Source organism: Monodon monoceros, unplaced genomic scaffold, assembly GCF_005190385.1.
Source record: "Monodon monoceros isolate NGI ecotype Baffin Bay Population unplaced genomic scaffold, NGI_Narwhal_1 Super_Scaffold_16, whole genome shotgun sequence".
In the NCBI taxonomy this organism is placed as follows: Eukaryota; Metazoa; Chordata; class Mammalia; order Artiodactyla; family Monodontidae; genus Monodon; species Monodon monoceros.
The window spans coordinates 37,304,861-37,331,018 of record NW_021703772.1 but is presented as its reverse complement, the minus strand read 5'-3'; the positions used below and the strand labels follow the sequence as shown (position 1 = coordinate 37,331,018).

At 37.4% G+C, this 26,158-nt stretch overlaps 1 protein-coding gene across 2 annotated transcripts in view; it reads left to right on the top strand.

Moving 5' to 3' along the window:
* The window catches only part of PLCL1 (phospholipase C like 1 (inactive)), a 359,381-nt gene that overhangs the window by 155,251 nt on the left and 177,972 nt on the right, over positions 1-26,158 (top strand). The gene's annotated exons all lie outside the window — the stretch shown is intronic.

Genomic DNA, 26,158 nt, shown 5'->3' with positions numbered 1-26,158 from the left:
GTATGTTGGGAATTACACTGGAATTGGGAAGTTTCTAATTCCATTGAGCATAAACATTCATTTTCTTAGCAGTGAATATGCTAATTAATATCAGAACACTCCACATATTAGGATCAGGTACCACTTCCGTTAATCTTTTCCTTCCCATATCTGGACTCATTACCTTAATTTAGGCATTTACTGGTACTCTGATAGATTATTGTAGGAGTCTCCTAGTTTTCCTCCTGACTCTCACTCTTTTCTAAAAACCACTTTGTACATTCACAGAAAAATAGACAAGATGAAAAGGCAGAGGGCTTTTTACCAGATGAAGGAACAAGATAAAACCCCAGAGAAACAACTAAATGAAGTGGAGATAGGCAACCTTCCAGAAAAAGAATTCAGAAAAATGATAGTGAAGATGATTCAGGACCTCGGAAAAAGAATGGAGTCAAAGATCGAGAAGATGCAAGAAATGTTTAAAAAAGACCTAGAAGCATTAAAGAACAAACAAACAGAGCTGAACAATACAATAACTGAAATGAAAAATATACTAGAGGGAATCAATAACAGAATAACTGAGACAGAAGAACAGAGAAGTGACCTGGAAGACAGAATGGTGGAATTCACTGCTGCAGAACAGAATAAAGAAAAAAAAAATGAAAAGAAATGAAGACAGCTAAGAGACTTCTGGGACAACATTAAATGCAACAACATTTGCATTATGGGGTCTGAGAAGGAGAAGAGAGAGAGAAAGGACCCGAGAAAATATTTGAAGAGATTATAGTTGAAAACTTCCCTAACATGGGAAAGCAAATAGCCACCCAAGTTCAGGAAGCTCAGAGAGTCCCATACAGGATAAACCCAAGGAGAAACACACCAAGACACATAGTAATCAAACAGCAAAAATTAAAGACAAAGAAAAATTATTGAAAACAGCAAGGGAAAAATGACAAACAACACACAGGGAATGCCCATAGGGTTAACAGCTGATTTGTCAGCAGAAACTCTACAAGCCAAAGGAAGTGGCATGATATATTTAAAGTGATGAAAGGGAAGAACCTACAACCAAGATTATTCTACCCATCAAGGATCTCATTCAGATTTGATGGAGAAATCAAAACTTTACAGACAAGCAAAAGCTGAGAGAATTCAGCACCACCAAACCAGCTCTACAATGAATGCTAAGGGAAGTTCTCTAAGTGGGAAACACAAGAGAAGAAAAGGACCTACAAAAAAACCCCAAAACAATTAAGAAAATGGTCATAGGAACATACATATCAATAATTACCTTAAACATAAATGGATTAAATGCTCCAACCAAAAGACACAGGCTTGCTGAATGGATACAAAAATAAGACCCATATATATGCTGTCTACAAGAGACCCATGTCAGACCTAGGGACACATACAGACTGAAAGTGAGGGGATGGAAAAAGATATTCCATGCAAATGGAAATCAAAAGAAAACTGGAGTAGCAATACTCATATCATACAAAATAGATTTTAAAATAAAGAATGTTACAAGAGACAAGGAAGGACACTACATAATGATCAAGGGATCAATCCAAGAAGAAGATATAACTATTATAGATATATATGCACCCAACATAAGAGCACCTCAATACATAAGGCAACTGCTAACAGCTGTAAAAGAGGAAATCGACAGTAACACAACAATAATGGGGGACTTTAACACCTCACTTACACTAATGGACAGATCATCCAAACAGAAAATTAATAAGGAAACACAAGCTTTAAATAATGCAATAGACCACATAGATTTAATTGATATTTATAGGACATTCCATCCAAAAACAGCAGATTACACTTCCTTCTCAAGTGCGCATGGAACCTTCTCCAGGATAGATCACATCTTGGGTCACAAATCAAGCCTCAGTAAATTTAAGAAAATTGAAATCGTATCAAGCATCTTTTCTGACCACAATGCTATGAGATTAGAAATCAATTACAGGGAAAAAAACGTAAAAAACACACACATATGGAGGTTAAACAATACGTTTCTAAATAACCAAGAGATCACTGAAGAAATCAAAAAATACTGAGAGACAGGGCTTCCCTCGTGGCGCAGTGGTTGAGAGTCCGCCTGCCTATGCAGGGGACACGGGTTTGTGCCCCGGTCCAGGAGGATCCCACATGCAGCGGAGCGGCTGGGCCCGTGAGCCATGGCCGCTGAGCCTGCACGTCTGGAGCCTGTGCTCTGCAGCGGGAGGGGCCACAGCAGTGAGAGGCCCGTGTACCACACACACAAAAAAATACGGAGAGACAAATGACAATGAAAACATGATGACCCAAAACCTATGGAATGCAGCAAAAGCAGTTCTAAAAGGGAAGTTTATAGCAAGACAATCCTACCTCAAGAAACATCAAACATCTCAAATAAACAATCTAATGTTACACCTAAAGGAACTAGAGAAACAAGAACAAACAAAACCCAAAGTTAGTAGAAGGAAACAAATCATAAAGATCACAGCAGAAATAAATGAAATAGAAACAAAGAAAGCAATAGCAAAGATCAATAAAACTAAAAGCTGGTTCTTTGAAAAGGTAAACAAAATTGATAAACCATTAGCCAGACTCATCAAGAAAAAGAGGGAGAGGACTCAAATCAATAAAATTAGAAATGAAAATGGAGAAGTTACGACACCACAGAAATACAAAGCATCCTAAGAGACTACGAAAAGCAACTCTATGCCAATAAAATGGACAACCTGGAAGAAATGGACAAATTCTTAGAAAGGTATAACCTTCCAAGTCTGAACCAGGAAGAAATAGAAAATATGAACAGACCAATCACAAGTAATGAAATTGAAACTGTGCTTAAAAATCTTCCAACAAACAAAAGTCCAGGACCAGATGGCTTCACAGGTGAATTTTATCAAGCATTTAGAGAAGAGATAACACCCATCCTTCTCAAACTCTTCCAAAAAGTTGCAGAGGAAGGAACACTCCCAAACTCATTCTATGAGACCGCCATCACCCTGATACCAAAACCAGATAAAGATACTATAAGAAAAGGAAAATTACAGGCCAATATCACTGATGAACATACATGCAAATATCCTCAACAAAATACTAGCAAACAGAATCCAACAACACATTAAAAGGATCCTACACCATGATCAAGTGGGATTTATCCCAGGAGTGCAAAGATTCTTCAATATACGCAAATCAATCAATGTGATGCACCATATTAACAACTTGAAGGAGAAAAACCATATGATCATCTCAATAGATGCAGAAAAAGCTTTTGACAAAATTCAACACACATTTATGATAAAAACTCTCCAGAAATTGGGCATAGAGGGAAAGTACCTCAACCTAATAAAGGTCATATACAACAAACCCACAGCAAACATCATTCTCAATGGTGAAAAACTGAAAGCATTTCCTCTAAGATCAGGAACAAGACAAGGATATCAACTCTCACCACTATTATTCAACATAGTTTTGGAAGTCATAGCCACGGCAATCAGAGAAGAAAAAGAAATAAATGAATACAAATGGGAAAAGAAGAAGTAAAACTGTCACTGTTTGCAGATGACATGATACTATATATAGAAAATCCTAAAGATGCCACCAATAAACTACTAGAGATAATCAATGAATTTGGTAAAGTTGCAGGATACAAAATTAATGCACAGAAATCTCTTGCTTGCCTATACACTAATGATGAAAAATCTGAAAGAGAAATTAAGGAAACACTCCCACTTACCATTGCAACAAAAAGAATAAAATACCTAGGAATAAACCTACCTAGGGAGACAAAAGACCTGTATGCAGAAGACTATAAGACACTGTTGAAAGAAATTAAAGATGAAACAAACAGATGGAGAGATATACCATGTTCTTGGATTGGAAGAATCAATGTTGTGAAAATAACTATAGTACCCAAAGCAATCTACAGATTCAGTGCAATCCCTACCAAATTACCAATGGCATTTTTTACAGAACTAGAACAAAAAAACCTTAAAATTTGTGTGGAGAACCAAAAGACCCTGAGTATTGAAAGCGGTCTTGAGGGAAAAAAATGGAGCTGGAGGAATCAGACTCCCTGGCTTCAGACTATACTACAAAGCTACAGTAATCAAGACAATATGGTACTGGCACAAAAACAGACATATAGATGAATGGAACAGGATAGAAAGCCCAGAGATAAACCCACTCTCCTCTGGTCAACTAATCTATGACAAAGGAGGCAAGGATTTATAATGGAGAAAAGACAGTCTCTTCAATAAGTGGTGTTGGGAGAACTGGACAGCTACATGTAAAAGAATGAAATTAGAACACTCCCTAACACCATACAGAAAAATAAACTCAAAATGGATTAGAGACCTAAATGTAATACTGGACACTATAAAACTCTTAGAGGAAAACATAGAAAGCACACTCTTTGACGTAAAACACAGAAAGATCTTTTTTGATCCATCTCCTAGAGTAATGGAAATAAAAACAAAAATAAACAAATGGGACCTAATGAAACTTCAAAGTATCTGCACAGCAAAGGAAACTACAAACAAGATGAAAAGACAACACTCAGAATAGGAGAATATATTTGCAAACGAATCAGTGGACAAGGATTAATCTCCAAAATATATAAACAGCTCATGCAACTGAATATTAAAAAAATAAACAACCCAATCCATAAATGGGCAGAAGACCTAAATAGACATTTCTCCAAAGAAGACATACAGATAGCCAAGAAGCACATGAAAAGCTGCTCAACATCACTAATTATTAGAGAAATGCAAATGAAAACTACAATGAGGTATCACCTCACACCAGTTAGAATGGGCACCATCAGAAAATCTACAAACAACAAATGCTGGAGAGGATGTGGAGAGAAGGGAACCCTCTTGCACTGTTGGTGGGAATGTAAATTGATACGGCCACTATGGAGAACAGTATGGAGGTTCCTTAAAAAACTAAAAATAGAATTGCCATATTACCCAGCAATCCCACTATTGGGTATAAAGCTAGAGAAAAGCATATTTCAAAAAGACACATGCACCCCGATATTCACTGCAGTTTACAATAGCCAGGTTATGGAAGCAACCTAAATGCCCATCCACAGACGAATGGATGAAGAAAATGTGGTACATATATACAATGGAATATTACTCAGCCATAAAAAGGAAAGAAGTTGGGTCATTTGTAGAGACGTGAATGTATCTAGAGACTGTCATACAGAATGAAGTAAGTCAGAAAGAGAAAAACAAATACCGTATATTAATGCATATATGTGGAACCTAGAAAAATGGTACAGATGAACCGGTTTGCAGGGCAGAAATAGAGACACAAATGCAGAGAACAAACGTATGGACACCAAGTGGGGAAAGTTGTGGCGGGGGGTGGCATGTGATGAATTGGGAGATTGGGATTGACATGTATACACTGATGTGTATAAAATTGATGACTAATAAGAACCTGCTGTATAAAAATATAAATAAAATAAAACCCAAAAATAAAATTCAAAAAAGAATGGTGTTGGGAGCTTCCCTAAAAAAAAAAATAAATAAATACAACTTTGTATCTCATCAGATAGACCAAACCCAGCTATGGCCAAGCCAAAGCCTTTAGTAGTTTCCTTCTGCATAGCAAATAAAACCCAAACACTGTAGCATAGCAGTGAAGGTCTGTGACAATCAGGTGAGATTTCAGCCTTGTCCCCCATAACTCTGCAGCCAGTACTCTAAGTCTCAGTAGATTTGAATAGTTGCTTTAGTCGGTTGTTCTCTGTTCTCTCCTTCATAGACATCTGCCTGTGCCACTTCTTTACATATTGTCCTTCCGTCTTATAATCAAGTCAAGCCTGAGTTTTCAGGTCTTCTGAAAAGCCCTTAACTCCATTCATTATTTCCAATTCACTTCTGTTAGAGAAATCTTTCCTTCCTTTCTCTCTGCTAGAATACTGAAACTCACTTTAAGCATTATGATTATTCCTTTGTGTTATTATTGTTTCTTATATGTATGTTCTTTATATTATATCCTTTACCTAGATTATTAGTTTTTGGGGTCGGGGCCATATCTTTTTGCTATTTTTGTTTTTCCCTTGAACAGTACCTCGCACAGGTTTGCTCTTGATAACTGCTAAGTTCATGCGTGAGTGAATGAGGAGTTTTGTTGAGTCTCCTTCTTTTGTAGCTTCTTTATTCTTGCTTATTTCATTGATTTTGAAATCTCCCACTAATGTGAAGTTGGTAAGTTTTGTGTGATACTGGGCATGCATAGATGTGTTAGTCTTCTGTTAGGCTGATAAGTTGTAACCGCTGCTGTCTAGTCCAGAGTCTAGTTTTTGGATTGCTGATTCTCTCACGTATTCTTAGACCATCTCCTCTACAGGGAACAGCCACCCCACTCTTGGTCCATCTGCCTCTGCTCAACCAGGATGTCCCCTCCTGGAGAGCCCCTCATCCTGATTCAAGCTCTAAATGAAATACTGATACTTTTAATGTCTGAAGCCTTATTTTCCCTTATTTTTCCTTGTTTTCATGGGCATATTCCCTCTGTTCCAAGTCAAATCTTATAGTTATTTTTGGTCTCCATTATTTTTATTTTTCACCTTCAAGTCCTTAATTGTGCCACATGGGATCTGCAAAATTTTCCGCATGTTTTAAGTTGTCCTAAAGCAGATGTGCTCTGTTAAAAGACTACTTTTAACTATCTCAAATTCAAACACAAAGAGATCTCAAGTTTATATTTAGAGCTAAATTATCCAAAAGCCTACCATATTTCTGGCCTTACTCAATTTCCTCTCAAGTGGTTTCTTTTTACTTGTGTGTTAGCTCCTGTATTTGTGCAGGTTCAGTTTATTAGCTGATAACTGCTCTCAGGTTAAGAGTTTGGTGGAATGAAAGATTGAAAGATGAGTGAATTGGGCTCTTTTTTGGTGGGAGGAGACAAATATTCCATGTGTCATTATTTCTGACCTCCTTTTGTAACGCCTGTTTGTATATCCTTCTTTAGATATCTTTCTTTAGGTATGTTTTTTTTTAGATATCATGAGAATTTGTTAGTGAAAGAATGTTGGATCAAAGCCATTATGTCAGTGTGAAAATTTAATTCGACAAATATTTATATTTGAATGCCTGTTGTGGAGGCTGTCTAAGCTAGGGGCTGGAGAGCTAAAACATAAATAAAATATAGCGTCAACCCTTATAGAAATAGAGAAAGAAGAGGAGGTACACTGCAGAAAGACCACACTACCTAAGAAAATCTCTCACTCTTCACACTACGTGGTACACATATACAGCAAACTCTGTTACATGTTATAGTCAGGTGTGGTATTAAGGTTTATCAAATGTTCTAATCTCTAGAAAGTTACCATTGATGTTACATGCAAATTACCAAGTTACAAAGAATTTGCATAAAATGAAGCATCTAACTACACTGATCTTTGCTTTAGCAAGTATTTCAAGATCTTAAAGTGCCACTGTGATCTTGCTATAAATATCAATTAGCATGGTACTGAAAATGTGCCAGAACACCTGTGATGAGAGAGTTTAGTAATAGCTACCATTAATTAAAGGCTAATTATGCACAAATGTTTACAACCTTTCCTTGTTCAATCCTCGCACCATCTCTGAGATGTGAGGTGTGAAGTATACTATACATTGAAGCACAGGGCTTAAGTAACTGGCCCAAGGTCACTCATGTAGCTACTAAGTGATGGAGTTGGGCTTCAAACCCAGGCAATCTGGCTCCGGAGACTGTGCTCTTAACCACTAATCTATTTTGCCTCTTAATTACTCCAGTGTTCTCAAACTTTGGTGTGCACAGGAACCATCTTGGGGAGCTGCCAAGATGCAGATTCCTGGGCCCCAAACCTAGAAAGCTGGATTCAGTCCTTCTGGAGCTAGACCTAGGAATCTGTGTATAAACAAGCCTCTACATGATTCTGTAGTGCTGCAACTACACTCTGAGAAATACGTGTTGTATGTGCTGTCTCCAGGTGTTGTATATACATACACAAAGACATATCTGTAATGCCGTCTTCCACTCCACAAGGATTCCTGCTCCAGTACAGTATACTGGAACATACTGTAGGGAAAGAGAACAATTCATTAAAAAATTTCCCCAAACTAGTTCTGTGACTTTGGCCAAATCAGTTGTATTAGGTTTCTCCAGAAACACAGAATCAATAGAATGTGTATATATTTATTGTAAATAATTGGCTAATACAATTATGGAGGCTGGTGAGTCCAAAATCTGTAGCGTGGACCAGCAGGCTTGATACGCAGGAGAGCTGATGGTGCAGATGAAGTCCGAAAGCATTCTTCTGGAGAATTCTCTGTTGTTCAGCAAGGGCACTCTTTTTGTTCTATTCAGCCCTTCAAATGAGTGGATGAAGCCCACCCACCTTATGGAGAGCGATCTGCTTTACCCCAAATTCACTGATTTAACTGTTAATCTCATCCAAAAATACCCTCCAGACTGATACATAAAAATAATCATTATATCACGTATTCCCCCCAGGTTCTATAGTTTAAAATCCCACTGGTAAAAGTATCAGGGATTGGGCTAGGTGATCATAACTATATAATAGAGGCACCAAACAGGTAACCAATGGGACACACCCTGACAACTGATGGCTTTAGTTTGGCTCACCCAGAGTTACCCCATCCAGTGTTTTTAAACATCCGCATTACTGGTAGTTGCTAACAAATTTCACATGAAAATCTGTATTTTGTGTTTTTAAAAAAATTTATATTGAGGTATAGTTGATTTACAATGTTGTGTTAGTTTCAGGTATACAGCAAAGTGAATCTGTTATACATATACATATATCCACTCTTTTTTAGATTCTTTTCCCATTTAGGTCATTACAGAGTATTGAGTAGAGTTCCCTGTGCTATACAGCAGGTCCTTATTAGTTATCTATTTTACATAGAGTAGTGTGTATATGTCAATCCCAATCTTCCAATTTATCTCTCCCCCCTTACCCCCTGGTAACCACAAGTTTATTTTCTACATCTGTAAATCTATTTCTGTTTTGTAGGTAAGTTCATTTGTAGCCTTTTTTAGATTCCACATGTAAGCGATATCATATGATATTTGTCTTTGTCTGACTTTCTTCACTCAGTATGACAATCTCTAAGTCCATCCATGTTGCTGCAAATGGCATTATTTCATTCTTTCTTATGGCTGAAGAATATTCCATTGTATATATGGAATATATACAATATGGAACACATCTCTTTATCCATTCCTCTGATGCTGGACATTTAAGTTGCTTCCATGTCCTGGCTATTGTAAATAGTGCTGCAGTGAACATTGAGGTGCATGTATGTTTTCAAATTATGGTTTTCTTTGGCTATATGCCCAGGAGTGGGATTGCTGGATCAAATGGTAGCTCTATTTTTAGTTTTTTAAAAAACTTGGTAATCTGGCAACGTCGTATGGCCACAGCGTAGCTGAGTCACAGATGCTACCTGTTGGAGGGTTTTGCTGTCTCCTGGATCTCCACCACTGCCCGTATGTCACTCACTTTGTTCACAACATTTATTTCTGTGAGCTGCTGAGCCCCTGTAGGCATTTGAGTTTTGGACCCTTGTCTCACTAGCTACCAAACATCTGTGGCAGCTCCACCTCCCTGATTAAAAATGACAGAGGGAGAAGTAGGATTCCTGACATACGTGAAAGGCTTTTCCTAGTTAGGAAATAGCTATTTCTTCATTGTGTGCAGTGTGGTTTATCACCCTTCCCAGGGTTGCCCTCTCTGGGCTTCTCAGATCACTACCTTCTTTTGAATTAATAAAAGGGATGCTTTTATATTCCTGCATACTTTTTTTGGTAGGCAATGATAGAAATTGTGAACTGGGTTCTTCAGAGTTACTTAGTGGGGTCACCAGATACAAAGATGGAGGAACATTGATGTAAGAAGAGAACCTGCTAATTTTGCATGGAGTTGAATTAGTTCAACAAGCAGTTTCAAATGTGAGAATTATCTTTCCTATAGCCAGGCTGGCTTTATAGGAAAACAGAATGGGCTGTTGTTTAAAGTTAGATTTCCAAGGTAAAATAGTTTTATAACTTCTGCAGTTGTTCTCTGAATGCTAAAATGACTTCAGCCAGGACAAAGCCTTTTATTTTGTAATGGGAAAAAGTTCAGCCTTTTATTGCATCATGAGAAAGAAAGCAGAGACCTCTGAGAGTAGCAACACATGGCCTAAATTGACACAGGAACAAAGTGATGATATTAGATCCATATTGCAAATACATTTTAATAGGGGACTAGGGAAAAGAAAAAACCCAGGGGCCTTGTAGGCCTGAAAATAGTAGAGGGAAAAAGGGAACAGTAAGGGAGAGGCTTAGAGGACCAGGATTTTCTTTACTAATGGCTTAGTATGGCTAAGCCAGCTACATCCTTTTTTACATGTTAACATGCCTATGGCCACTTTTTTTTGGACAAAATATGTATAAATTTTCTTCAGGACCTTGAAAATTAATTCCATCAGGCATATGCTTTGCAAGCATGCTCTATTTTTCTGTGTTTAAAAAAATGCATTTCAGATGTATGGCATTATTATGGTTTCTCTAGAAGTCAGCCTTCATAAAAGTAATTCAGGAATGTTAGAATCTTTGTCAGTTTCTTGGCAAACAGTGTTCGATTATATATTTACACTCCATAGGACACACAATTTTAGAAGTATTCTGGAATGTTTCCAAACTGTATTTTGGAATTCAACATTTAGTTACTCTTTATTAATCCCAATCAATAATAGTTTATAATAATCATAAATGTGTTAGCACTGAATAGCTGCTGTATTCCATTTCATCAAGAATGTTTCCTTTTTCCAGAGTGTATATTTGCATATTAAATTTTGTATGCAGAGTTTTTCCCTTGATACTTGGATTCCTGTGGATAATTTGTATGAAGATCTTCCAGAGAGAGAATGCATAGGTTTTAATGTCTAATGTTAGATTTTCTGCTTGGGAGGCATATGCTTACCTATAGATTTTCCATTTTTAGAACATTTCCTATTACTTTTTCTTTCTATTAATTTTGAACATATTAAGGTCATCATTAACTCTAACCAGGTGCTTATTTTCATCTTGATTTGTAGCTTTCTTATTTTTAAATCCACCTAGTAGTTTATTTCTAAATCCCTTTTTCTTTAAATCATAGGAAAAGAAATATTATACTAAGCAAAAGTTTTATGCTTCCTATGCTGTCTTTTGGAGTAATTTTAGTAAATTACTGACTATAGCTCTTGGAAGATTGCTTACTATGCTATTCTGTTAGGAACTATAGTCTTGTTTGGCTCAGAGACAAAATACGCTTAGGTCCTAGGGCTTTGGCAGTTAATGTCTTTTCCTTCAATCAGATAATAGACTATGTGAGAGGTAGTCTTGGAAGTGAAACTTTAGACCTCAGGGGGTTATTTTTGATCTACAAGATAGGTAATAATGGTGCTTTCTATTGGCCCAAAGGCTGAGATACTTCCTGTTTCTCCATCAGGTAAAGGTGGAAAGTAACAAGAAATATACTGTTTCAGAAAAATAAATAAATGGACTTGGAGAAAGACTGTATCTGTTGAAAGTAGTAATTCTATTATAATCAGAAACATGAATAATTTGTATTTGAATAATAGAAGTGATTAAACTTGTAAGTTTAATCCTTGGAATTTACATGGCATAGTATAAAGTTTTAAATTTGAAATGAGGGAAAAATAAATTGTAAAAGGCTCTATGTCCTCAGAATAGCTTGCAGATTTTGTTTTTTATCTTCATTTTTGTCCTCCTTCTCCCTTTAAAGATATATAAACACAAAAGGAAAGATGGTAAACGTATTGATGGGTCATTCAGGATGTCAGTGGAAAGACCACCCCTGAGCAGACTGCTGACGCTTAGGATTGCCATGTGCAGTTGGGGACACTTAAAGAAGAGTAAAACACATGTTTTGTCCATGTTACCATTTGATTTAACCACAGGTGGATTGTCCATGGTGGTTTTAAGTCTCTGCTTAGTTTTTTTCTTTACCTCACAGCTCTTCTGGACCACCTATATTTGTGTGCCGACTAGTGCCAACTAATTTCTTACGTAGCCTTGGCCCTACAGTAGCATCAGAGTCTGAGACAGTAGCAAACCTGGAAAAGGAGGTTGCTGCTCCAGCTTGGAAATTAGAAGGGGTAGTTAGTGAGTTTAGGATTGACATGTATACACTGCTGTATTTAAAATGGATAAACAACAAGGACCTACTGTATAGCACAGGGAACTCTGCTCAGTATTATGCAACAACCTAATGGGAAAAGAATTTGAAAAAGAATAGATACATGTGTATGTATAACTGAATCACTTTGCTGTGCACCTGAAAATAACACAACATTGTCAATCAACTATACTCCAATGTAAACTAAAAAGTTAAAAAAAAAAAGGTCAGGAAGTTGAGCAGGTATTGACACCATGGAACCCCAGGGAGATTTGTCCCTGCAACCTTATGAAAACCTGTTTTTCTATTATGCAGGAGAATACCGTGTTATGTTAGAGGTTTTGTTCCCTTTCTGCTCACTCACTGATAACTGTCCTAAGTTTAGAAGTAACCTGGGTTTCATTAGATATATACCAGCAATAGGGCCTGTTGCTAATTAGACCTGAAATTATTACCTGCTTAAAGATAGGAAAACCACTTTTCACTTTGTTCATTAATTTATTTTAGGGTTTGTATGTGTGTGTGTGTGTGTGTGTGTGTGTGTATGACTCTCTGATGACTTGTATGTATATTCATTATCTACTTGACAGTTAAAAAGTTGTTCAGAAAAGTTATGTCTCCCTCATGGCCCTAGATGAAAAGGTAAGAAACTCAGATAAAATAATTACATCTTCTCTCTTGGTTTATTTTTAATATTAGTAAAATGTCAGTGCTCTTTAAATGCTGAACTTTTAAAAAATTTATTTTATTTTTTTGGCTGTGTTGGGTCTTTGTTGCTGTGTGTGGGCTTTCTCTAGTTGTGGCGAGCGGGGGCTACTCTTCCTTGCGGTGCACGGGCTTCTCATTGCTATAGCTTCTCTTGTTGCAGAGCATGGGCTCTAGGCATGCGGGCTTCAGTAGTTATGGCGCACACGCTCAGTTGTGCTCACGGGCACTAGAGCACAGACTCAGTAGTTGTGGCACACGGGCTTAGTTGCTCTGAGGCATGTGGGATCTTCCTGGACCAGGGCTCGAACCCATGTCCCCTGCATTGGCAGGCGGATTCTTAACCACTGCATCACCAGGGAAGCCCTAAATGCTGAACTTTGTAATGCACGTGTACTTTGAATTATTTTGTTCAATAGAGAGAAACATGAAAAAAATTCTATGGTTCCTCATGTGGCTCAAAGTCCTGATCCATCAAAACTGGAAAAGTTATAGTCATTTTGGGTGACTTTCAGTTTCTCCCTTGTTCTTGTAAAGTCCACTGTCTTCCACACACTAATCTCTAACAGCTTCCCACTGGTAATAATATGTGTCTGGTTGAGTAACTTTTAGTGAACATAGCCATTATTGAGCTTAATTGTATTTCATTTATTATTCCAGTGACATTCTATTACCTCAAGATAACTTACAAGTCTAATTTACCTTTGTGGATATTGCTTTTGTGTATTATATTATGCGCTAGAATTTCAGCACTTTGATTATTTTCTGTTTTCTAAAGGCCCAAAAATCAAGCTGTCTTCCGTTGTCTCTTTTAATCTTTACAAGTGTATTGAATTAAGTTGGATGGACCTCTGGTCTTGGGAGAGCTAAGTTCAAGTGGTCACATAAAATCCAGACTATGGAGGGCCCAAGAGGACAAGCCAGAGGTCCGAGTAAGGTGAATGCACTGCATAGAATGATCAGGGACCTCCTAATAATGATAATAACAAGAATAGCTATCAGTTTTTGGACACTTATTAGGTTTTGGATTCTTTATATACATATTATCCTAAAGCAATCAGCTGGGAAGGTAGGAATACAGTTTAAACTCTTTCTTTGCATTGAAGTGCTGCCAGCATACCACAGTGGCAACTTAGTTTTCCAGTTTTAGTTTCCGTTCCTCACTATCAAAATTACTGTATCTTGTCAGAATGGTCTATTTATGGTTGCCTATAAACACACCTTGCATTTTTTTTTAAAGAACTGTTTCATTCGGATAAAATTCACATAACCACACAATTCTCCTATTTAAAGTGTACAGTTCAGTGGTTTTAGTGTATTCACAGAGTTGTTCAACCATCACCACAATCAATTTTAGAACATTCTCATTACCCGACCTTCCCACAAAAAGCCACCCTCATTAGCAGCCACTCCCCGTCTCCTCTCCACCCACCCTTCTGCAAGCCACTAATCTACTCTCTATCTCTATAGATTTGCCTATTCTGGACATTTCAAATAAATGGAACCATACTGTATATGGTCTTTTGTGAATAGTTTCTTTCACTTAGCATAAAGTTTTTGAAGTTTATCCATGTTGAACCAAGTGTCAAAATTTCATTTCTTTTTATTGCCAAATAATAGTTTATTCTATGAATATACCATTTTTTTTAATCCATCAGTTGATGGACGTTTGGGTTGTTTCTAATTTTTGGCTATTGTATATATGCTGCTGTGAACATTCATGTTCAAGTTTTTGTGTGGACACATGTTTCTATTTCTCTTGGGTGTATACCTAAGAGCGGAATTGCTGGGTCATATGGTCCCTCTATGTTTATTCTTTTGAGGAAGTAGTAGACTGTGCTCAAAAGCAGCTGCACCATTTTACGCTCTCATCAGCAGCAGTTGCTTAGGGTACTAATGTCTCCACATCCTTGCCATTATTATTATCTTGCCTTCTAATTATCTGTTTTTTGGTTATAGCTATGCTAGTGGAGGTGAAATGGTTTCACATTGTGGTTTTTTTTGTGTGTGTGTGGTACGCGGGCCTCTCACTCCTGTGGTCTCTCCCGTTGCGGAGCACAGGCTCCGGACGCGCAGGCTCAGCGGCCATGGCTCACGGGCCCAGCCGCTCCGCGGCATGTGGGATCTTCCCAGACCGGGGCACGAACCCATGTCCTCTGCATCGGCAGGCGGACTCTCAACCACTGTGCCACCAGGGAAGCCCACATTGTGGGTTTTTAAAATAATTTTTATTGGAGGATAGTTGCTTTACAATGTTGTGTTAATTTCTACTGTACAGCAACATGAGTCAGCTATATGTATACCTATATCCCCTCTTTTTTGTATTTCCTTCCCATTTAGGTCACCACAGAGCACTGAGTAGAGTTCCCAGTAAGTTCTCATTAGTTATCTATTTTATACATAGTATCAGTAGTGTATATATGTCAATCCCAATCTCCCAGTTCATCTCACCTGCCTCCCTTTCCCCCTTGGTATCCATACGTTTGATCTCTACGTCTGTGTCTCTATTTCTGCTTTGTAAATAAGATTGTCTATACCAATTTTTTCAGATTCCACATATATGCATTAATATACAATATTTGTTTTCCTCTTTCTGATTTACTTCACTCTGTATGACAGTCTCCAGGTCCACCCACATCTCTACAAATGACCCAATTTCATTCCTTTTTATGGCTGAGTAATATTCTATTGTATATATCCTACTGGATGTGAAATGGTATCACACTGTGGTTTTGATTTGCATTCCCCTGATGACTAATGATGTTGAGTGTCTTTACATGAGCTTATTTGTCATTTGTATATCTTCTTTGGACGAATTTGGAGAAAATTTATTCAGATCCTTTGCCTATATTTAAAATGGATTATTTGTGTTTATACTGATATGTTGTGAGAGTTCGTTATGTATACCAGATAAACATTCCTTATCAATTATATGAGTCAATATAAGGAGTCAGAACCCTCCTTCTGTGGGTTGCCATTTCACTTCTTAATGGTGAATACAAGAGTTTTTAATTTTAATGAAGTCCAACATCTCTATCTTTTCTTTTGTTGTGTGTGATTCTGTTGTTATAATTAAAAAGCCATTGTCAGCAATAGGAACATACACATTGATAATTACCTTAAATGTAAATGGATTAAACGCTCCCACCAAAAGACATAGACTGGCTGAATGGATACAAAAACAGGACCGTATATATGCTCTCTACAAGAGACCCACTTCAGACCTAGGGACACATACAGACTGAAAGTGAGGGGATGGAGAAAGATATTCCATGCAAACAGAAATCAAAGGAAAGCTGGAGTAGCAATTCGCATATCAGACAAAAGGCTTTAAAATAAAGACTATTACAAGAGACAAAGAAGGACACTACATAATGATCAAGGGACCAATCCAAGAAGAGATATAACAATTGTAAATATTTATGCACCCAACATAGGAGCACCTCAATACATAAGGCACATACTAACAGCCATAAAAGGGGAAATCGATGGTAACATAATCATAGTAGGGGACTTTAACACCCCACTTTCACCAATGGACACATCATCCAAAAGGAGAATAAATAAGGAAACACCAGCTTTAAATGATACGTTAAACAAGGTGGACTTAATTGATATTTATAGGACATTCCATCCAAAAACAACAGAATACACTTTCTTCTCAAGTGCTCATGGAACATTCTCCAGGATAGACCATACCTTGGGCCATAAATCAAGCCTTGGTAAATTTAAGAAAATTGAAATCATATCAAGTATCTTTTCTGACCACAATGCTGTGAGATTAGATATCAATTACAGGAAAAAAAACTGTAAAAAATACAAACACATGGAGGCTAAACAATACACTACTTAATAACCAAGAGATCACTGAAGAAATCAAAGAGGACATCAAAAAATACCTAGAAACAAATGACAATGAAAACACGATGGCCCAAAACCTATGGGATGCAGCAAAAGCAGTTCTAAGCGGGAAGTTTATAGAAATACAATCCTACCTCAATAAACAAGAAACATCTCAAGTAAATAACCTAACCGTACACCTAAAGCAATTAGAGAAAGCAGAACAAAAAACCCCCCAAAGTTAGCAGAAGGAAAGACATCATAAAGATCAGATCAGAAATAAATGAAAAAGAAATAAAAGAAATGATAATAAAAATCAATAAAACTAAAAGCTGGTTCTTTGAGAAGATAAACAAAATTCATTAACCATTAGCCAGACTCACCAGGAAAAAAATGGAGAAGACTCGAATAGAATTAGAAATGAAAAAGGAGAAGGAACAACTGACACTGCAGAAATACAAAGGACCATGAGAGATTACTACAGGCAATTGTATGCCAATAAAATGGGCAACCTGGAAGAAATGGACAAATTCTTAGAACAGCATACCCTTCCGAGACTGAACCAGGAAGAAATAGAAAATATAAACAAACCAAACACGAGCACTGAAATTGAGACTGTGATTAAAAATCTTCCAACAAACAAAAACCCAGGACCAGATGGTTTCACGGGTGAATTCTATGAAACATTTAGAGAAGAGCTAACACCTATCCTTCTCAAACTCTTCCAAAATATAGCAGAGGGAGGAACACTCCCAAACTCATTCTACAAGGCCACCATCACCCTGATACCAGAACCAGACAAAGATGTCACAAAGAAAGAAAACTACAGGCACATATCACTGATGAACATAGATGCAAAAATCCTCAGCAAAATACTAAAAGAATCCAACAGCACATTAAAAGGATCTTACACCCTGATCAAGTGGGGTTTATCCCAGGAATGCAAGGATTCTTCAATATACGCAAATCAATCAATGTGATACATCATATTAACAACTTGAAGGAGAAAAACCATATGATCATCTCAATAGATGCAGAAAAAGCTTTCGACAAAATTCATCACCCATTTATGATAAAAACCCTACAGAAAGTAGGGAGAGAGGAAACATACCTCAACATAATAAAGGCCATATATGACAAACCCACAGGCAACATCATTCTCAATGGTGAAAAACTGACACCATTTCCTCTAAGATCAGAAACAAGACAAGGTTGTCTGCTCTCACCACTATTATTCAACATAGTTTTGGAAGTTTTAGCCACAGCAATCAGAGAAGAAAAAGAAATAAAAAGAATCGAAATCAGAAAAGAAGTAAATCTGTCACTGTTTGCAGATGACATGATACTAGACATAGAGAATCCTAAAGATGCTACCAGAAAACTACTAGAGCTAATCAATGAATTTGGTAAAGTAGCAGGATACAAAATTAATGCACAGAAATCTCTTGCATTCCTATACACTAATGATGAAAAATCTGAAAGAGAAATTAAGGAAACACTCCCATTTACCATTGCAACAAAAAGAATAAAATACCTAAGAATAAACCTACCCAGGGAGACAAAAGGCCTGTATGCAGAAAACTGTAAGACACTGATGAAAGAAATTAAAGGTGATATAAACAGATGGAGAGATATACTATGTTCTTGGATTGGAAGAATCAGCATTGTGAAAATGCCTATACTACCCAAAGCAATCTACATATTCAATGCAATCCCTATCAAACTACCAATGGCATTTTTCACAGAACTAGAACCAAAAATTTCACAATTTGTATGGAAACACAAAAGACCCCGAATAGCCAAAGCAATCTTGAGAATGAAAAACAGAGCTGGAGGAATCAGGCTCCCGGACTTCAGACTATACTACAAAGCTACAGTAATGAGGACAGTATGGTACTGACACAAAAACAGAAATATAGATCAAGGGAGCAGGATAGAAATCGCAGAGATAATCCCACACACGTATGGTCACCTTATTTTTGATAAAGAAGGCAAGAATATACAATGGAGAAAAGACAGTATCTTCAATAAGTGGTGCTGGGAAGACTGGACAGCTACATGTAAAAGAATGTAATTAAAACACTCCCTGACACCATACACAAACTCAAAATGGATTAAAGACCTAAATGTAAGGCCAGACACTATCAAACTCTTAGAGGAAAATGTAGGCAGAACACTCTATGACATAAATCTCAGCAAGATCCCATTTGGCCCACCTCCTAGAGAAATGAAAATAAAAACAAAAATAAACAAATGGGACCTAATGAAACTTAATAGCTTTTACACATCAAAGCAAACCATAAACAAGACAAAAGACAACCCTCAGAATGGGAGAAAATATTTGCAAATGTAGCAAATGACAAAAGATTAATCTCCAAAATTTAGAAGCAGCGCATGCAGCTCAATATGAAGAAAACAAACAACCCGATACAAAAATGGGCAGAAGGCCTAAATAGGCATTTCTCCAAAGAAGATATACAGATTGAGAACAAACACGTGACTGGATGCTCAACATCACTAATCATTGGAGAAATGCAAATCAAAACTACAATGAGGTATCACCTCACACCAGTCACAATGGCCATCATCAAAAAATCTACAAACAATAAATGCTGGAGAGAGTGTGGAGAAAAAGGAACCCTCTTGCACTGTTTGTGGGAATGTAGATTGATACAACCACTATAGAGAACACTATGGGTTTCTTTAGAAAACTAGAAATAGAACTGCCATGTGACCCAGCAATCCCGCTGCTGGGCATGTACCCTGAGAAAACCATAATTCTAAAAGAGTCATGTACCACAATGTTCATTGCAGCACTACTTACAATAGCCAGGACATGGAAGCAACCTAAGTGTCCATCGACAGATGAATGGATAAAGAAGATGTGGAACATATATACAATGGAATATTACTCAGCCATAAAAAGAAATGAAATTGAGTTATTTGTAGTGAGGTGGATGGACTGTCATTCTGAGTGAAGTAAGTCAGGAAGAGAAAAATAAATACCGTATGCCAACATATATATATGGAATCTAAAAAAAAAAAAAAAAAAGGTTCTGAAGAACCTAGGGGCAGGACAGGAATAAAGATGCAGACATAGAGAATGGGCTTGAGGACATGGGGAGGGGGAAGGGTAAGCTGGGACAAAGTGAGAGAGTGGCATGGACATATATACACTACGGAATGTAAAATAGATAGCTAGTGGGAAGCAGTCGCATAGCACAGGGAGATCAGCTCAGTGCTTTGTGACCACCTAGACGGTTGGGATAGAGAGGGTGGGAGGGAGACGCAAGAGGGAAGAGATATGGGGATATATGTATATGTATAGCTGATTCACTTTGTTATACAGCAGAAACTAACACACCATTGTAAAGCAATTATACTCCAATAAAGATTTAAAAAATAAAATAAAATAAAAAGCCATTGTCTAATCTGAGGTCATAAAGATTTACTCCCCTGTTTTCTTCTAAGAATTTTATAGTTTTAGCTCTTACATTTATGTCTTTTATCCATTTTGAGTTAATTTTTGTAGGGGTTCAACTTCATTCTTTTGCATAGGGATATCCAGTTTTTTCAGCATATACTTTGAATTTTGGGCCTTTTTTTCCCCCCAGAATACTCTTCTTTCTTCTTGGCTGTTGAAATCCTTTGAGTCAGCCCACCTTCTGCTTCCTATGAGATGTCTTGTGAGCACCTTAACTTAAAACAATTTCTCTCCTTTTAACTTATCTTTCCATGGATATGTACTTTTCCTCTCTGCCAAGCTAAGGGCACGGAACTATATCTTATACTTGCTGTGATCCACAAAGTGTTAACTGATTAGTGTTGCCTTATGCCATTGTCAAAGTCAATGAAAGGCTGGAGGAGCAAGAGGTTTTACTTGGTCCAGTGATTCTGATGTTCTTAATAGTCTCAGATGTGACTATGTTTGAGATGCAAGAAGGAATCAGAGGTGTTATACCTAATTCATGGCAATATTCTGTAGATCCTTTTGACCTTATTGAGAATTATGTTAAGTACACTAAAAATTCTATTATATAGTACATTTTTAAAGAACAATAATATTGACATTTGTTTAAAGCCTTCAGGATTTAGTAAATAATTATTAATATTTGGTTTTTTTGTGGAAAGAATTTGAGAACAAGGTTTCTTCTGGTGAGAAATTCTATGTGTTATTATCTAAAATGCTTTTACCTTAAATGATTGACAGAATGGGATGCATCTTTAGTAACAACATAGGTAAGTGGATATTCTGCAAATTGTTATTTTTTTTCCTGGATTTTAACATTGATGACACTGCCATTTCCAGGGCTAATACAGAATTGTCTGCCATTTGGTTACTATGTGAGGATATGATTTGGGGGATAAGGTTGTATTTGATGAGAAATGCTGTAAGTTATTTCGCATATCAAATATGCTACCTTTAATGATTGACAGAATGGGACATGTCTTATGCAATGCACGGCAAATCAGTAGATATTCTGCAAGATACAATTGTCTTTTTCTGAAGTTTATATTACTGAACCCAGTCACCTAAGCAGACACGTGAAGATAAGTTGTCTTCTATTTTCCATGAATTACTCCTTGGAAGTTGGCATCCAGCAGTTCTACATTCCTTGATACTTTTTTTAAAAATAAATTTATTTATTTAATTTATTTATTTTTGACTGCATTGGGTCTTTGTAGCTGCGTGTGGGCTTTCTCTAGTTGCAGCGAGTGGGGGCTACCCTTTGTTGCAGTGCGCGGACTTCTCATTGCAGTGGCTTCTCTTGTTGCAGAGCACAGGCTCTAGGCGTGTGGGCTTCAGTAGTTGTAGCACGCCGGCTCAGTAGTTGTGGCGCACGGGCTTAGTTGCCCCACAGCATGTGGGATCTTCCCGGACCAGGGCTCGAACCCGCATTGGCAGGCGGATTCTTAACCACTGTGCCACCAGGGAAACCCCCTTGATACTTTTTAATTCAATAATCTCACAGCTCTGTAATACATAAAATCTTCCCAGATACATAGCTAACACCTCTCCAAATAGCCAGGGAAGCCTACAGGGCAAACGAGAAGGTTTCTCAACCAGTCTCTCAGTAACTTCACAAGATATTGCTTAGGAAATTGAAATTGTCTTTTTGATACTATGTTCAGTTTTTCTTTGCATTTCTTATTCTGCTGGAGGTTCCCAGAACATGGTGCTATGTTAGTCACTGCAGAGTACTTCCCTCCTTCCCCCTTTTCTGAGATACTAGAATCGTCTGGGTGATCTGATGACTGGTTCAGAGAAGGCTGTTTTATAATTTCGGAGTGAGTGGTTTAAAAGGACAGTTTCCACAGAGTTACTCTCAGAGTGCATGTTTGAGTCTAGTATATATTGTACTGTACATTTTCACAGGGTGTTTGCAACGGCAACTTGTACTCTATGATAGAGATGAGCTATCTGGTTTCTCAAGGCTGGCCTCTGAGCTAATTAGGTGGGACTGTCTTCCAGCTGTGTAAGGTAGTTCCAGGCAAGTACTTACTATTTCTAGCTGCTACTCCATTGGTGCCAGAAGTCACTTTGCTCTCCCCTGAACTCCTTTGGCATTTTATCTGTCCCACGCTGAGTGCTGTCATTACCTTCCACCCCCTGTTGTAGCTTAACTCTAGCTATCTCCCTCTTTATCTCCCTTCTTGCTTTTCATATTTTTTGACTAAGGGTGTTTGCCTAAGAGATGTGGTAGTCACTAGTGTTGGGCAGCAAATATTTCAGCTCTCAGCTTTCTGGGCAGGTGATAGGACTGCACTTTCCAGTGCCTCTGGCTACATGTCTCCCTTTGGCACAGAATTAATGCATGTCATTTTCAGGTGGATGCACTTGATAGCTGGTGCTCAACTCCTGCATTTCATCCTTGTTAACTATGAGCGTGTCTTGAGATGGTGCCTGACTCCCCTGCTGACATGCAAAGGACGTGTAGCTTGAGCGAGAAATATATTTTTGGTGCTTTAAGCAGCTGCGTTGTTGGGTGGTTTGTACACAGCATAACATGGCCTGTTCTGACAGGTGCACTAAACCTGTGCTTCCAATACAGTAGCCCTTGAAATATGGCTGGTCCAGCTGGATATGTGCTATAAGTGTAAAACACACACTGGATTTTGAAGACCTGGTATGCAAAAAAAGTACGTAAAATGTCTCATTAGTAATTTCTTAATGTTGTTTACATGTTGAAAAATATTTTGGACATATTGGGTTAAATAAAATATATGATTAAAATTAATTTCACCTGTGTCTTTTTACTTAAAAAATTATACATGTGGCTTGCATTATCTTTTTGTCAGACAGTGCTGCACTGGACCATAAGCTTATTGAAGACAGGAGCTCTGTCTGTTTTACCCTTACTTTCCCACAACATCTAACTGTGTCTGAGATATGGGATATGGTAGATATACAAGTTTAATGAGTAAACTATTTCCCCATTCATATTTCATTTAACATTAAAAAATAATGCAGGGCTTCCCTGGTGGCGAAGTGATTGAGAGTCCGCCTGCCAATGCAGGGGACACGGGTTCGTGCCCCGGTCCGGGAAGATCCCACATGCCGTGGAGCGGCTGGGCCCGTGGGCCATGGCCGCTAAGCCTGTGCGTCCGGAGCCTGTGCTCCGCAATGGGAGACGCCACGACAGTGAGAGGCCCGCGTACCGAAAAAAAAAAAAAAAAAAATGCAATCTTCAACATGAATCTTATTTGTATGTGGTGTTTAATAATCCTCTATTTTATTTCCCGTAGCTGAAGAATAAAATCCTTAATCTCTTTAAGCCATCAGAAAATTAAATATGTTTATGTATGTTTATGTTATTTAAAAAAATGTTGCACAATGTAAAAATTCTGGGATTATGATCATTAAATATTTGTCCTGATCAAATTTTTAGCGAGGTCACTCTTTATGTCTAGCGTTTTTTTATCTTTGTAAAAATAACCAAGAAGTCCCTGTTTTTTCAGTCATAATTGTGACCTTTATTTATTTGCAAGTGTCATCCATTTATGTTATTTAATGTATAGTCTTGCCCTTTATATGAGGCCTTGTGCTACAAATCAAAAAGAAACAGAAAGGGAGAAACAGAGCAGCCCTGAGGACCTTCTGCCATGTCAGGTGTGGGGGACCCCCCCCACGTGAGGAGGCAGGGCTTTCAGTTTCTAGATGAGTGAGATAGATAGCAAAATAGGCGGTGAAAGGGGTCCCTGAAGTAACAACACATCTTTAAAAAATAAAGGGTAGAGGAAACACCAAGTAACAAAGATGATGGAAAATATTTTAAGCATCTTTAAATATAAATTATAATAAATTATAGCTATTGGCATAAAAGTGTATGAACTTGGAGTTATGGAAGGACATATACTATGTTGTTCCATTGGCTAAGGAGTGGGGGGGAAGAGGTGGTACAGCAGAAGGGAGGATAGATGGACTATAGAATAAGGATGGACTTATCCACAAACCAATCTATGTATGATTTCATTTGCATAAAATCATATATTACGTGTATGCATAGAAAGACATACAACATGTCACTTACCAAAATATTAGTGATTATTCTCTCTCTAGATGGTGGCTGGATTTCAGGTGATTTTTACTCTCTTTGCTATACATTTTGAATTTTTTCCCCAAATTAGCATTTATCATTTGTATAGTCAGTAAATAATTTGAACCAGAATTTTTGCTTTTATGAGTAACATCAGGACAAAGTTTAAGGAACCAACCCAGAGGCTGCCTATATTGTTTGCATTCTGTTGAAATAACTGTCAAATTATTATATATTAAAAAAAGAAATGAGGGAGGAGGTTGGTGAAGGGGAAATTGGTGAAGGAGATTAAGAGGTACACACCTCCCGTTACATAATAGATAAGTCATGGGGATGTAATGTATACCATAAGGGATATGGCCAATAATATTGTAATAACTTTGTATGGGGACAATAGTTAGACTACTTGTGATCATTTCATAATATATGCATATGTAAAATCATTTTGTATTACACCTAAAACTAACATAGTATTGTATGTCATCTATAGTTCAATAAAAAAGAAAAAATTTAGTAAAAAATGTTGTAAACAGAAAAAAATTTAAAAAGGGTAGCGAATCAGATATGTACTGAGTGAATGCATTCATTTTGGTAATCAGGGACTTTTTAAATGAGCACATTTGTAAGTGTGGTAGTCTCCTCCCTGAATTATGCTCCAATTGACTTCCTAACTGACAAAGGGATATAGCTGGTTCAGATCATGGAAGCATCTTATCTAAAAGTGAACATTTCTTCAGAAAGAAAGAAAATGTTTTGTAAGATTATAGAGGATTTGGGAATTATGCCAAGAGGATACATGCTGAATAATGTCAGTTTTCTAGGCAGGCTGCCAAGTTTTGTCAAAGAAAGGCAAATATGAAGTTTGTTTTGCAATATCTGGAAAACTTGGAACTCTAATTTCTTGGAAAATCTTTCCAAGATAAATTTAGTGTGAAGGCATTCTACTTCAAAAAAATTACACGTAGCAAGAGGAAAGGAAAAACAAAGTGGAACAGATGTAAAAAAAAGGAGGTTTTTCTTCCCCCCAAGAGATTGTCACCTTGTTGAATTTAATTACATGTCTGACAACCTCAGAAAGCATCCTCCTAAGGTTAATTTTACTGAAACTCCTGAGCAAGGGCAAAATAAAGAAATTATCCTTCACGATCAGTTCACTTTTTTTTTCCATCTTCAAAAATGTGCAAAAGAGGGCTTCCCTGGTGGCGCAGTGGTTGAGAGTCCGCCTGCGGAAGCAGGGGACACGGGTTCGTGCCCCGGTCCGGGAGGATCCCACATGCCGTGGAGCGGCTGGGCCCGTGAGCCATGGCCGCTGAGCCTGCGCGTCCGGAGCCTGTGCTCCGCAACGGGAGAGGCCACAACAGTGAGAGGCCCACGTACGGCAAAAAAAAAAAAAAAAAAAAAAAGTGTAAAAGATAAGGTGTTATGTATGAAAAGCATTCTGAATTGCTGGGGGATCTTGAGTTATTTAAACTTCCTGGGTTCCATTTTTCTTATTTATCGAACCTAGAGGACTTGGATTGTAAAACCTAGTATGGTCTTTTCTGGTTTTATTTCATTTTTATTTATTTGTTTAATTGAAGTATAGTTGATTTGCAATGTTGTGTTAGTTTCAGGTATACAGCAAAGTGATTCAAAAAGTATATATAACTTTTTCAGATTCTTTTCCCTCATAGGTTATTAAAAACTATTGAGTATAGTTCTCTGTGCTATGCAGTAGCTCCATGTTGTTTATCTATTTTATATATAGTAGTGTGTATCTGTTAATTCCCAACTCCTAATTTATCCCCCCCCTTTGGTAACCGTGTTTGTTTTCTATGTCTGTGGGTCTATTTCTGTTTTGTATATAAGTTCATTTGTATCATTTTTTTCTTTTTAGATTCCACATATAAGAAATATCATGTGATATTTGTCTTTGGCTTCCTGG